Consider the following 13,475-nt stretch of genomic DNA (forward strand, 5'->3'; position numbering starts at 1 on the left):
GCTGAAAAGTCTGTCCTCATCATCCTCAGAGGCTCCTTGCCCTTCCCAATGTGTGAGCCTGCCTATGCCTGGGCTGAGCAGGGCTGATTTAGGAGAGAGGGAAAGAAGGGTACAGCCACCTTAATCCCTCTGGCAAGTATTGATGTGCCTGGATGCACGCTCTTCACCTCCCCAAAGCTGACCCATACAGCTGCCACGTACCATGTGGCTTGTTTTCCTTAGCATGAAATACAAGCAATGGGAGTCTGTGGAGCAGCACTGGGAGCAGATTCCCATGGAGCTGCATCCATGCCCAAGATCCAAACGCAGAGAAAAGCTTTTAAAGACCACACTGAATCTTTTTACTTACAGAGGCTTCTCTGAGCGGCCGCTGCTCCCTGCAGAGTGCTGCATCCTCTGCCTATCCAGCCTCAGCCTCCTGACCCTCCAGCCAGCTGGGATCATCAGGAGGTTTGTATTCCTGAGTGGGCTGGGATGAGGCCGGCTGCCAAGTGAGAGGCATCTGTAAAGGAACAGAAAGTCGGGAAATTATGTCAGTTAGTTATTAAAGGGAGGCAGTTTAGTGAATGCTGCCAGCATTCAAGAGCTTCTGTTTCTTTGTGAGCTTCAGACCCTTCTTGTGCAACCTTCTTGTGTCAGGAATATGTCCAGCATTGCCCACGCCATGAACAATTTTCTTTTCCCATTTAATGGGAAGGTTTCAGAACCACAAGATGGTGACTTTTCGGGCTGTTAGGAAGAAAAGCAGGTAGAAGAAAGAAATACTGCACTTGAGAGCCCTGCCAAATGAAGTGCCTTGTGACCCAGTGCTATAACGACAGGGTGTTTGAGAAAGGTTGCACTTGAGCCATAAAACCTGGTCAAAACCTTGATATTGTATTAAACTCACCCTGATGGCAGTAATTTCTTGTTTGGAATTAAGTGTAAGCCAACCCTTAGAGGAGGCAGTTCATTAAATCACCTCTTGGCTTGAGGGAAAGTGTGTATATATATATAGCTATCTATACTATATATCATACTGTTCCTGATGGAAACAGTAAGCTATGCTAACCAGTTGCATCCTCCTGAAAGGATTTATTTACTAATAAAATCTACTATTAACATTATAACTCACTTTTGATTCTGCATGACACAGGTATAGAAAAGCACAACTGAAAGTAAAAACCAAACAGACAGGAGACAGGGGGAATTAGATCTATCAGACATGGGAGCTGGGCTGGGGAGGTTCCAGATGACAGTCCCGTGGTGGCAGGATTTGGCACATGAAGCAGTTGATGGTGTTTATGAGTAAGGAAGACATGCAAATTCTGCATGGGTCCTCACAAAACTGATTTGATGCTGACTCGCTTCATAGCCCCAGTGAGACCGGTGCACGTAGGCACTCACAAAGGACTGGAACAGGGGATTCCTCCGCCTCCACCTTAGTCACTGGCAAGTCAGGTATCTAATGCAAGCTGCTCATCCAGGCTTCCTCTATAATCAGTGGTCTGTAGGTGGAATAAGACACCGGTCAGATGCTTTTTGGCCCATTTCGGTGCCTAGTTGGAAGAACCACCTTCAAGAGATGCCTCTTCTCTTCATCACTTGTTAAGGGTGTGGAGCTGACTAGCTTGAGCTCACTTAGCTGAGTAGCAGTAGGTGAAATAATCCCCTTTTGGACTGGTATTGTTCAACCTCATGTCCTTTCTCATTGCACCACTCCCTCGGGAAAGCACACAGGCAGCTGCGGGCCCAGAATCGAGAGAAAGTCAAAATGCATTTGGAGCTAAACATCAAATACAAACAGAACTGCTGAGGTGTGCAAAAAAAATACAGGGATCTGAAGGGTTAGGCATCAGACTTGCATTTTCCAGAAACAATGAGCTATATCCAGCCTCCTGTGATCCATGCTCATCCAGCACAAGGCGAAGGTCCCCAGCAGCATCAGGACAGGGAGCACCTTTCCTGATGGGTTTGCTGGGACCAGCAGGATAAACAAGTGGAAGACAGGCTTTCTCTCTTATTTTCCCTCCAACTGGCAGCACTCTTTCTGGGAACAACGGAGGAACAGCATGGTGGTCAGGGAGGAACTGGGGCCCGGGACATCCTTTGCTTTGGGATGAATCCCATAGGGATGGACCCTGGCAGGTCAGATCAGCAGGGGGTTGCTGAAAGCAGCAGGACAGAAACCCACCATCTCCCACAGCCCTACAGAAACGCACTGATCTGAGGCCAAGAAGCAATTCAGTAGCACTGCAAGTGTTTATCAGTGTTGTGAAGGATACAAATAGCATTGTCCATCCAGCGCAGGAGGCTCTGTCAGAGTAACCCATGAAGTCATATGAGAGGAACACTTGGGTTAAACATAGAAGTCTTGGCATTTGTGGAGCTGGAACCAGTGATACGGTGAGGGAAGCACACTGCAAACCTGTGTGTGCAGTGAAATAAGTGCCTGCAAATGGGTCTTCTGTGTCCCCTGCAGATGGAGACAAACATCAGCTCGGACTGTTGGCTTTCTTCTCAGCTCTTCCCCATCATGTGCCATTTATGTTGTGTTGGGCTAATTCCCCATGCTGTCGATGTTTGAACAACCCATTAAAAACTTACGGTGCTGGTCACTTCTCAGGCAAGAAGGAACATTCCACAACATAGGAGGGTTTGTTGCTTGTTTATTTCCAGAGCCAAATTCTTATTCCTTTCCAGCTCTGCAAGTATCAAAACGGAGCAGTGGTAGACACAGACTGCGCTGTGGAATTTGTTGCGGGTCTGGTATAAACAGCCCATCCTGTGTATTGACCTAATGTAAACAGCCAGTAGCCTATATAAACACCCAGCAGTTGAGCCCAGGCTAAATGAAGCCCTGAAGTATGTTTGAGCAGCAAGAAATCAGACATCAATACACGGATTTCCAAGCTGTAAACTGGTGTTTCTCTGCTTACAGAAAGAATTCTCTTCTTTGCAAGTTTCTTGGGAATCTGGCATCACCAGCAGGAGCAGGGTTGATTGGGGATGTTGCCGCTGTCTCACAGCCTTCTCTGCACCCTTAGTTGAGCACTTCCTAGCATCTAGCTGCCAGGGGAAGAGGTGCACAACAGCAGGGTACAATGGGGCCTCAGGGGAAGCAGGTTCAGCCTCAACATCCCAAAGGGGATTCTGCAAGTTTCAAAGTGTCCCATTAGAAAAAACTAAATCTGATTTGTCAGTCCACGTTTTCACAGATGGGGATCCATAAAGTCACCACCTTTAAGACCTGGACTGAAAAGTTGTCTCAGTTGAGAAAATTCCTCTTTATTCAGGGTAAAAGCCTATGAGAAAACTGCTCTCATTCAGAATTACACCTTTATATCCCCCTGCTTCTTTTAGAGGCAGCTCTCTTCGAAAATCCTAGCCATTCTTCAAGAAATACATTAGATGTCCTTTAAAATTCAGTCCACAGACCAAGTTTAATCTTGTAGGTTTGACTACACAGCTATTTCATTGTTTTAGTCAGAGGCACATACTAAACTGAGCTGGAATGAAATGGAAATGGTGAAAGAGAAGGCACAAAGGACAAACTGATGGAAAAGAGGACTAAAAGGGGGACCCTCATACAGCTATACTTAGTAACAGCAGGGAAAGAAAATAAATAGATGCAGTTATTTTGGGTGGCTGAGAGGAACTACAGAAAGAAAACAAGCCTTTTATCTTGAAATACTCCATCTAACTTCAGCCCACCTTGGCAGATAGCTCTTTGCTCTGCAAGGAGAAAGGAACCAGATGGTTCTCATGTTTCTAATGGCTATCTACATGACAAATGCCATCTCCCAGGTTAGCAGTAACTGCTGGAAGCTCCACTGGAGCGTGTGTGGGGGCAAGTCATCAAGAGAACATGGATTTTTTTTTTCTCATTTTTTTTCTTTATTTCCTTTATTTTTCCCCCCTTTTACTTTTTTTTCTCCTCTCCTAAACCAGTCTGGGATGAGAACAACATCAGCCCATCAAACACCTTCGGCTGTATCTTCCCCTTCACGGGGTGGATGGAGGACTCTGGTTTGGTGTCAGTTCAGCACTTTTGACTAACTGGGTTTATTGCAAGCATACAAAGATGAGCTGCCCAGGGTAACCATGCCTCCTGCAAGACTGTGGATGTTTTGCATCTATACCAAGAGTAAAGAATGAGACAGAATTCAGCCCGAGATGAACCCTGCTGGGGCACAATGCAATAGGTTTCCTTACTGCTGAGCCATGTAATGAATCCCAGGGCTGGTGCTAATGCACAGCTAGTGGAGATGTGCTACATGGTTTAAGTGCCCTTAAAATGGTGGCTAAGCACTGGTCCAGTGTTTAATCGGGCAGAGGAAGTTCAACACCAGCAGTAAAGCCATACCATATAAAACTACAGCGGTTAGCTCTAAACAAAGGCAGAAAATAGAATTGAAGTTGAATTAAATAGCTGTTGTACATAAGGAGTCAGAGGGGAAAGCAGGCTGAAGGCTTCCACTGAAAGTCCTGAAGGAAACATTCATACTCAGAAGGCAGTTTCACAGCAAAAATGACACTTCACACTGCTTTAAAGCTACCTTGAGCTGTTTAGCTATTCATAGGGATTTACTGGAGTCAATGTTAAAAATACCCTTACCTGGAAGTCTATAAGGACAGCTGCACCATTAACCCTGTATTTTCACTACAGAAACAATGACTTTGCCTCAAATAGCTGTGCTGTGTGAACAAGATGCTCTAGGTTGCTTTTAAGAGCAGAAACTTGCATCCATCCTACTTTAGTTACCGTTTCCCCAAATGAAAACTAAACCACACTGTTAAAATAAGCTTAATTGGGTATTAAATAACAGGAGAAAAAGAAAAAGAGAGATACCTTAGCAAATATGCAACATTGCAGGCGGAATGGTTACTGCCAGAGCAAGAACTGGAAATGATAAAGTAAATGTAAGCCTTGAGGACTAACTGAAATTTAGCATAGAAACTCTGTTATGGACTACCCAGCACATCCTGTATCAGCAACCAGTGAATGCATTCCCCCAGGTACTCAGAAATAAGTTTGTGTATATTTACAGGAGTCTGTGGTCTCCTACATCACTCTGTATGTGCCATCTTACCCTTATATGTAAGAAAAGCCATGCACTGAACAGCAAGAACACCAGTTATTAAGAGAACTTCACATCATTTCCTTCCTTAGTCCTCCTCCCCCCCACTGGTGGGGACCACCATAGAGTCAAAGGCACCTACAGAGGTTCAAAAGCATCTTGCAGTTTGTGTAAGGCTCTGCTTTCCGAAGGTGTTAGTTCATTATGAAACTTGAGAAGACAAAAATTAATTTACATACAATCTTACTCTCAACAGCTCAGTTCCTCAAGGTCAGAAAAAGGGAGAAATAAGGCATTGCCGCAAATGCTTACAACAACAAACCAGAGCATGGCCACTCACCTTTAAGATCTAAAAAATCCCAGCTTCTTGAGGTCTCTGCAGTGGGTGTATAAATTCAGAGCTGTTAATTCCAGCTGCTTCCTATTTCCTTTGCAGCACTAAAGATAGTAAGCTACTGGCAGAGAGTAATGATGAGGGTCACCTGGGAAGAGGTGTGTTCCTGATGGGCCACACTTGAAACAAATGTAGACAAATTCAGTAACAACACCCCTTTGAAGAGAATCTGAAAACTTGTCTATTTTTTCCTATAATAATATTGTCTGGTGTGTATGTACATATGTATTATGTATATATATAACATATGTATTCATGCATATTAATATATCAAAGGAGGTGCCCGGAGGATGGTGCCAGGCTCTTTCCAGTGGTGCCCAGCGACAGGATGAGGAGCAATGGCCATAAACTGCACCACCACAAGAGTCACCTCAACACGAGGAAGAGCTTCTGTACGTGAGGGTGGCAGAGCCCTGGCACAGGCTGCCCAGGGGTTGTGGAGTCTCCCTCTCTGGAGCCATCCCAAACCCGCCTGGACACGTTCCTGGGTGCCCTGCTCTGGGTGGCCCTGCCTTGGCAGGGGTTGGAGGGGATGAGCTCCAGAGGGCCCTTCCAGTACTCATGGTTCTGTGTGATTCTGTGATGAAGAATGTTCCTTCACCTTACACAGTTTGTCTCCATTACAAAAGCTGGCCTTTGGTTAGTTCCTCCCAGACTTTGGAGGGCAGGAAGCAAGTGATATTTCACTGCTCTCCTTTTACAGGTCACCGTGGCCTCCATCACCTCCATGCTGTGGTTGTCCCCCCTTGCAGGTGACAAGCTGCTAGGCTTTTTAACCCAGGATGGCCAGAGGGAGTCTTCAGCAGCACCTTCAATTCAAAACAAGTGGATATGGAAGTGATACAGCTGTTTTAAAAGCAAATATTGTGATCTATCACTTGTTTAAAGGATTTGTTAAAGGATTTCTCATTTGTTTAAAGGAGGAAGGTACCATTAAGGCACTTTTCTGTCACAGGAATACAGATTTCAGCCACACACAACAGCCTTCAAGGTTTTACGTGGATGAATTAAATCCCTTAAAGGTGTCAGATGAGCACGGCTGCAGCTAAATCTGTGTTGTACCAATAGAAACTGTGCAACTGACAAGTTTTAAGTAGTCAGCCTGGAATTATCTAGTTTTTCTACTCACGTACTTGGTGGGCCAGCATGATGCTGCTTCCAGTGTCAAAACCATGGAGAGCCTTTGGGCTGCAGTGAAGCTTCCTGACACACACAGATGTTTTCCCACACTGGGGCAAAGCACGAGGAAGGCCAGCCCTGCTCTGTGTCTTGCTTGCTAAGGACATGTCTGACGGTGCCTGTTTTGTGTGGAGAAAGGGGCTATGGACCAAGCTCTGCACTGTTGGCTTTCCTCTGGCTGCCTGGGGGGCTCTGGCTGGTGTCCCCCCCATCAGCCCCACCGTGGAAGGGCAGCTCTGAGCCATGGGGACCCGAGCTAGTGGGCACCACGTTCCATTGGAGCAGGAGTGTGGCCCCAAACCTCTTAGCAGCACAGGCATGGCCGGCTGAGCCCCCAGCCAGGGCATCGTGCTGGCACGAACCAGATAATATTGTAAAGATAAACTTGTCATTGGCTCCTCCCAGGCTGGTGGGGGTTTGGACCTGAGCTGCTAAACCCCATGCTCACTTCAGGAAGGTCAGGATTTGGGCATTTGCATACAGAGACACTGAAGCTTATAGAAACAGTCTGTCTAAGCTGCACCGTGGACTGGGGTGGTGGTAGCTGTGAGGGGTCCTCAGGACCTGACAACTCATACACCTCCACGTTCATACTCACTAACTGTTTTAATAGACATGCAAATTAAAAGTATTTCAATAGTTAAGGAATGCATTCCTTTAGAAACACAGGGGGCTGAAGGTTTTCATCTCCATCTTTAGGAGTCACATTTGTATTCTTTAGCATTCCCAGTCCCAAAAGCTTTAGCGTGATGGGTGTGCAGCAGAACGTTGTTTAAAAGGAGAGGCTGAGGAGTGTGAAATCAGGAATAACTGAAACTAAGGCTTGACTAGAATAGCCAAACTTTCATAATTAAGCTCATTGCAGTGTGATGGGTGGTTCTGGTTTGCATAGACAGCTCTGTGAGCGTACATCTGGGAAATACCAAACTACCGTCCAGAAAACATGTCAGATGCTTTAGATTAGGGATTATATTTTTAGTCTTTCCTTAGTTCCCTTGTTATACATATCATTTCAAGGCAGTTGATGTGCCAGTTGCCATAAACCCTGTTTAAATATTCTCCATGTCTAACAATATCACCAAAGGGAACTGAGGACTGAAAACCACTCTGGCTCAGCACGACCTTTTTCCTCCGGAGAGCCTGTAAATGCTGCTCTCACTGGCTCTGTAGTGGCCTTTGCAGGACAGTTGTATTTCTAACAGATCAGATGGTTCAGATCCGGTCACGTATGGATTGTTTCTGAGGTTTCAACGACAGATCCGAATCTTGAAACTCTTTACTGAACATGATGTTTATCATATGGCAAAGGAGTAGAGACTTTCGCATATTATTCATATCAGCGCATGCAAACACAATGCAAGCCCCATCAGAGATGCTGCTCCCCGCCCAGCACTGCTGTAGATTACATCTGCCTGCCGGTTTTTACATCACCGTAATTCATAGTCCTTCATTTCGCTCCGTTGTGAATGATGGACAGAAACGGGCAATGCGCGAGGGCCTGGGGTGTGGATTTTGAAACGTGTGGGAAGAACAGAGATGAGGGATGTAGGGATGCTCCCTCAGAGGCCACAGCTGCACCACCACGAGGAAGGGACTCCGAGCAGCGGCCAGGGGGCTGAGGGAGGCAGGGATTAGGACACTATCGGAGATGCAGCAGACACTTGGGGCATTAAAACAAGTCTGGCCGTTGTTACCTGCCTGGATGGGTCTTCTGCCTTCAGTGCAAGGAATTAAAGATATACTTTGATCTAAAGATATGTGTGTGTATGGGTTCATACATACACATGATTAATCCATGGTTTTTCTTGTATATAAAATGCTGGTTCTCAAGCCTAAGCTTGACCCTTTTACCAGGCCCTCTACTCCATCCTGTGAGGAGCCCTCTGAAGGACATCATCTGAATGTGTCCAGATTTATGTCTCTCAATATGTATATAAATTTATCTCCCTCCGTTTGTATTTATTTAAATGGTCTTAAGTATTTATTGTCTTTCTTTCATCTTCTTGTCTTATTGTCAGCTTTCTCGCTGATGTGCACCCCCAGCACAGGCAATGGAAATAAATCCATAATATCGCACAATGATCAGACTGTTTTGTATGTATCTACAAGTTCATCTCACCCGTTTTAACTTTTACAGGCCACCTATCACCTAATGATGATGATATATCTGCACAGATGCAATATTTTGAGATAATAAGGTTAGGCTACACACTGAGGAATGCAATATAAACCTAGATGGGCTGAAAAGAACAGAATGGGATTAGCGATGCTTTACAGCTTGTGGAAGACATCAAAATATCCATAGAAGCAGGCTGTCTAAGCTTCTAAAAGGGTTGTACAAAGCTCCAGGTTCAAAACCTGGTATTTTGCTCAATTACATGTTTCTTCTCAGCCTCTCTATTTAAAAAATGATATTGTTGTGTGTGTCTTTATTAGTCCCTGTTGAGAATCATCTCTACAAGGTCAATATGTCCACAGCATATTAATAGTCTGCTTAAAACCGTTTAATATTCTGCTACCTGTAGGAATAGGTCATTCTGATGGGTAAGCACTTCAAGCAAGGGAGGTAAATTAGGTTTGCTGAGCTGGCAAAATGCATCCAAAACCTGAATGTTTTGGGAGACAGGTTCAGTGAGGATTCTGTACCTTAAGATTCCTTTTATTTATAGCCTGCGATTTGCTTACACCGTTGGATACCAATTATTCCAGAAGTTAATGGGCTGTGTAATTTCCCATAAAACAACAATCTCATGCAAAATATTTTAGTAAAGGAAACACTATAATTGAGGGGGAAAGGGGGGGGGGAGGGGAGTTTCCCCCATAAAATAAACAAAAGGAAATTCTTTCAAAGCACTTTTCTTAATGCTGTGTAGTTAATAATTCATTATGCAAAACTGCTCAGCATGAGATGGATTCCCTAAGGAATGGTGGGCTGAGGAGGACAAATCTCAGAGCTAAAGAGAGTGAATTACATCCAGCAAAAGCTGTGGCCCAGGCTCCAAGGGCTCTCCCAGGAAGCTGGGTCAAAAAGCTTTCCATCTTCTCCCATGACCTTTTAGGCAGCAGGGCTCTAACAGCAGCAGCTCCCTCCTCTCCCTGTAAAGCAGCTACCACCTTCCCCACGTGACAGATCCAGACTGGGGTCCATCTGGTTGCTCCCGGACATGCTTCTGCTGTGCCCAGAGTGAAATGAAGTGCATCTGAGAGTTCATTTCCTCACATTTCCTCCTACCACGGGCAGCTCTGCACTTGCTGCCTGGTGCTGTGGAGCACGTACCATGACCCTGAAGCACTGGAAGTAGACCACTCCACATTTGTGCAGAATAGCTTGCTGTGTATCTGGACATGGTTAAGGTAGTAAATTATACCCATTGTTGCCCATGAGAGAAACCACCAGCTTTCTCCTCCAGATAACTTATGGGCAGGGGCTTGAGCTGGAGATGCTCAGATGAACAGAATGACCGAAGCAGGGAAAAGATAATTTTTCCCATTCAAATGGTACAGACCAAAATATGCTTTCAAACACCTCATTATTCCTATTAAGGTAACATTTTGATTTGAAACATCTGTGGGTTCTTGAGACCTGACTGAACCTGACATTCCCAACCTTTGGCAACTGTATTACGCCTGGCATGCATCTGTGTGTACGTGTGCCTTAGGGGAAAGGCAAGGGAGGACCAAGCGTATTCTGGTACAGTGGGATCCCCATCCAAACTCCTTCTAGATACAGGATACCAGTGACACCCCTATCCTTCTGCTTGTGGGCAGTCCTGCTCTCCATACAGAGTAGGGCTTGGTCCACAGCAAGTTTGAAGAACCCATGTTACACCTGCAAAAGTATTTCCACAGAGATCATTTCTGCCATTTCACCCAAAAGGGGTTTCTGCCTCCCTTTGCCTCTGCTAGATGACAGATCCAGGCTGAAGCCCATCCAGCTGCCGCAAAACCAGATTCCTGCATTTCCTTCCCAAACAAAGCTGGTATCTACCAAAATCATCCTTCTTGTCCAAGATCATGAAGGTTTTGACCACAAGCAGAAAGAAAAAAAACCCACAAAACAACAAACAACACGACTGAATTAACAGAAAAGGGGAAAAGGGAAAAACCCTTCTTTCTAACAAAATGATAATTTAAAGCCCTCCTAAATGAAGGCATTTCTGAGTAACTAACGAGACTTGTCTCTGGTTAGCATAAAGGCATGCCTACTGTTGGGTCTTTGTATAGAAACCCTTGAGGAGGAAAAGATATATTCTCAGCAAAATCAAATGTTGTCAGCTCTTTAAGCCTTAGTGGGAACTGAAAATGTCAAGCTTATACCTGTTAGGCATCATTTAAATTGAAATATGGACCTTCTTCAGTCTTCAAAGTAATGCACTTCAGGTGATAATGATGGATTAACGTTGAGAGAAAATGACCCAGCAGCCTGTTAGTTACATTTTGGAATTGAGTGGGAGCACACCAAATTTTTCATGGACCTGCCAATTGGAGACAGCTGAAAAATGACGAGTGCACTTACTGCAGGCTTGGAGCATAAATATCCACTGATGAGCACATGAAAATATGGGAAAGCAGAGGCACAGTTTGTTCAGATTCTGCTGCGTCTGGACTCGTGCTCAAACAGCGATGTATTTCTAACCAGTGCGGGTTTACAAGTTCAAAGAGCTGCCCCCTTTCCCAGTCAAGTTGCTTATAAGTTTCTTACAACATCACACAAATGCATTTTACAAGGCAACTCCGTTCCTCACAAGATTAATTCAGTGCCCTTTAAACTGTGGGAGTCGTATTCAAATGTGGTTTAGATTAAAGTGATTTAGCATTACTCCAACATCCAGCAACATGAATGTATGTTTTCAATGGATGAATCTGAAATCAGCTGTTCTGCATTGTTAAGCCTCTTACAACAAGCTGTTTGGATTGCTGGCTGCTCAGCACCCCGAAGGGACAGATTAATCTCTGAACTCTGTAGCTGCCTCCTATTTAGAGTTCTCAAGCGTCTGCTGTTCATCTGGGCAGCCCTCAGACAAATAAGACAATTCACAGGAATCAATAACAAGCAATTCCAGACAGCGGTGAATTGGAGGTAGCTCTCGCCCTAGGCACATGCAGAGACGATGCTGCGCCCTTTGCTTCGTAAATCCCACCCTTGAGGTTGTCAGGGTAATCCTCCCTGCGCTGGGAGAGTCACCTGGAGTGCTGAGGACGCACAGTCGTACTGAAGTAATGAGCATTCTGCCTGAAACGTGGCATGTGCCATGCAGCCCAAAGCGATGCTGCTCAGGAGCGTAGCAAAAAGCCCGTGAATACACACTGATACGCCACTGCAGCAGCAGCAAGAACAGCGGTGCAATGGCAAACCCTTCCTAATGCTGTTAGACATAAGTAATAAAGTAGGAACAAAAGGGGGTTTCTTTCTGAAGGGTAAAGTTAGCTTTTCCACTTCAGAGACCAGAGAGAAACGACTTTTGTTACCTGGAGCACTGAAATGTGCAGGAAATGGGGCTCCGTGGATCACTCAGGCATTAAGCCTATGAACCTGAGTTCTTTTCCAGAGAGACAAGTAAAAAGCACAAGAAAACAAATGTAATTCAATAACTGTTCAGAAGAGAAAAGCTGTGCTTTTGCTTATCAGTGAAACCTAACCAGTCATAGCAGGTGCATGAGAAGAAAACCCACCACACACACAAACATGAAGCAGGGACACCTCATTGACATATTTGGGTCAAGGTCTGAAAAGGAGCCCTTTAGATCACTGGTACACAGATTTACCAATCTGCTGATACATAAGGAGCTTGAATTCAAGAGGGCTGTTTTCTAGGGGATTTATTAGCTATATTACCTACTATAATTGGCTACTGGTCAAGAGGCTAGTAGAGCATCACAGAGGGGAGCAAGAACCGCAAATGCAGCCCATCATTCTGCCCCCACCATGTCCATCCTCTTGGTTCATTCAGCTAAACTGCGCCATAGAAGCCAGCATATTTCTTCAGGGCTTGCCCATGACCATCCCAAAGGCCAGGAAAAGGAAGAAGCTGAGCTCCGGCTGTGACTGAAACCTCAGTTTCTCTGTGAGTAGAGATGGGAATCAAGAATACAGCTCATTTCTCCTATCAGGAACTTCCCTCAGGTTTGATGCAGTAGCTCTGCTATCATACTTCCATCACAGGCACCAGATGCACCAGATGAGACCTTCTGGGGCCGATCAAATGTTGAGCATTCGCAGTGGCTCTCACTGGAGCAGTGTGGGACAGTCATTTTGGCTGCAAACGTCATGCTGTCAGTGACTGGACACGCTGGAAAATGTCACAGTCTTAGTGATCAAATAGGCCTCTGTGGCTGGGCTGCGTTTGCATTCCTGTTTGGAGTTCCTGCCAGGACTTTCCCTCACCCCCAGGTCACTGCCAGCAGTTGCAACAGTAGGAGCATTTTTGTAGCCCACTGAACTGTTCACAGCTGGTGCCTTATCACATGTGTGCTTTCCCCACTTTTCCCATTGCCGTAATTAATGCAGCTCATGTATAGAATTGGATACCTTCAATAGACCGGGCTGTAGCGAGTTTGGTAGCTCCCGTTTTTAACTGTTTGGCTTCTTTATGAAGTTACTGCTCTTGAAAACCTTTGATTTCAAAAGAAACGTGAAATATGGCCAGCATAAATACTACCCTGAAACAACAAATAAAACCTGTGCAGCAATGACAGTCTTGTTCTCCCCAGCTGTGCCAGTGTTCCTACGGGACTCCAGCAGCCCTAAGTTAGAACAGCCTTAAGGCAACTCTAATGTGCGCCTAGGAAGTGGATGGGTCCAAGGGCTGGCATAGGAACAGGGAAATGTCAGGATTACCATA

The 13,475-nt window shown here is 45.3% G+C and overlaps 1 long non-coding RNA gene across 1 annotated transcript in view; it reads right to left on the reverse strand.

Annotated features, from left to right (window-relative positions):
• Positions 1-459: 459 nt before the first annotated feature.
• Positions 460-13,475, reverse strand: part of LOC136014544 (uncharacterized) — a 100,997-nt gene continuing 87,981 nt past the window's right edge. Inside the window, exon 4 of the long non-coding RNA XR_010612766.1 lies at positions 460-502. This is a non-coding gene — a long non-coding RNA (uncharacterized LOC136014544). The remainder of the gene's footprint in view (positions 503-13,475) is intronic.

This window comes from Lathamus discolor, chromosome 5, assembly GCF_037157495.1.
Source record: "Lathamus discolor isolate bLatDis1 chromosome 5, bLatDis1.hap1, whole genome shotgun sequence".
Taxonomy (NCBI): Eukaryota; Metazoa; Chordata; class Aves; order Psittaciformes; family Psittacidae; genus Lathamus; species Lathamus discolor.